This window comes from Priapulus caudatus, unplaced genomic scaffold (genome assembly GCF_000485595.1).
Source record: "Priapulus caudatus unplaced genomic scaffold, Priapulus_caudatus-5.0.1 Scaffold176, whole genome shotgun sequence".
In the NCBI taxonomy this organism is placed as follows: domain Eukaryota; kingdom Metazoa; phylum Priapulida; class Priapulimorpha; order Priapulimorphida; family Priapulidae; genus Priapulus; species Priapulus caudatus.
In genome coordinates this window covers 231,597-233,398 of record NW_014577237.1, presented here as the reverse complement: position 1 = coordinate 233,398, position 1,802 = coordinate 231,597, and positions in this window count along the sequence as shown.

The following is a 1,802-nucleotide window of genomic DNA, read 5'->3' as shown; positions in this document are numbered from 1 at the left end:
CGCCCCATATTTGCATTTTTATTTTGCAGGTAAATGACCGAGGGCTAATCACAAAAGTGCAATTATATTTATACTAAATGCTATTTAACCGAACGATATTCATTTTAGGGCAAATTTATCCATATTATAACTGAAACTATATGTCGTTTATAAGATATTACAATCCTTTTGCTTTTAAATGAATAAATAAGAAATACCCTCGGTCTGTAGCCCTTGGCTGGAAAGTGGTTTTGCGCAACTTCTCATAGTCCAGTTGCCGAGTAGGGAAATTTGACTGAACGTTGCAATCGGGTATATACAAGGTTTTTTTGTGGTTTCCTGATCTTTAGACTATCTTGAACCAGAATCCACCGGGTGCCACTTTGGCACCCTTGGGCAATTTTTTTTATCACAAAAAATGCACATCGTATATTTTCCCATCTGAGTGCGTATAAATTAAGGGGGTAGGCACGCTAAACTTGCAATAACTTCTGCAATATTCGGTCAATCTTAATATATTTGGTATTGTTTTGTTTAGTAAACACTCATGCACAATCCTAGACTAATTACACCTACAACATACGACCATCAGAAGCCAAGAAATCAAAATGGCCGTCACAAACCATCAGCGAAGCCATAGCTTGTCAATTTATTACACATATATTATAAAATCATTCCGCGTTAAAGTAGTCTTGAGCAAACTAAATTGTTTAGTATGCTCAAGACTAATTTGGTAACAGCAATAACCATAATGGTAAGCCAATAACTATGAATCTACATGTACAGTCTTGAAAAATAACAGTTCAGGTCTGCGTACATACATGTCTTACTATGGTTAAGTAGCCCAACAAAGACAAAAACTTATGGCATATTAAAATAAAATATTGATAATTTTTATCAATAGATGGCAGTCCTTAATTTGTTGCTAAGTTACAGTGTTAATATTTATCCAAAATGGAAGACTGTTGTTTGTTTAAGTGCAGTAAGACTGAAAAGATAATCATTGCTGGTGCCTCAAGAATCACAAACATTATTGCTGCGAGCAAGGATCGGGGTGGATGTTTATCCATCATGACCTGGAACGTCAGCTTACAGTTGAGCCGAACCTAACTATAAAATGCCACAAATCCTGTGTATCAACATATACTTCTTCTCAGCATATAGAACGGTTGAGACAAAAACATGGACACTGTGATTATCCAGCCAGCAGGCAACCAGCTTGTAAGCGACGGTCAGCACTGTCTTCATTTGACTTCAAACTACAGTGCATTTTCTGGGTGGTAGAAATGCCTGCCACGTGAGAGCAAGCATCCAGGCAGATGGCGTGAGTCTTTCAGTGTCGAACAGTTTCCCCATCAGGCCAGAAATCATTTAAAGAGCAAATTCTTCAGAAGTGTCAAGAAAGGAGAGATGAGCATGCTGACGAAGTAAGTATTCGAATCCTTGGAGCGCACTCTGACTTACATGCAGCAGATGCCCAGTATCACAAAGACTGTTATAGTGCCTTCATGATCAACGGAATACTGTTGCTGCACAGAGACGTGATGACGTTACTTTAAAGATCAGTGATTCTTCACTCTCACATGTCATCAACTTGATGAGCAACGACCTCAGACGGATGTGGACATCTTTAGAACTTCATGATATATATGTGAAGGCAGCAGACAGTACTTTACAACAGTCAAGATTTCTCGTAGACAACTCCTTTGTAAAGCTGACCAATCATTTTGGTAGTAACCTGCTCATCATGAGAATGAGGGCTGCGCCAGTCTTTTGTGCTTTAGACAATATGCTCCGATGATCTCAGTATGTACAGGTCACTG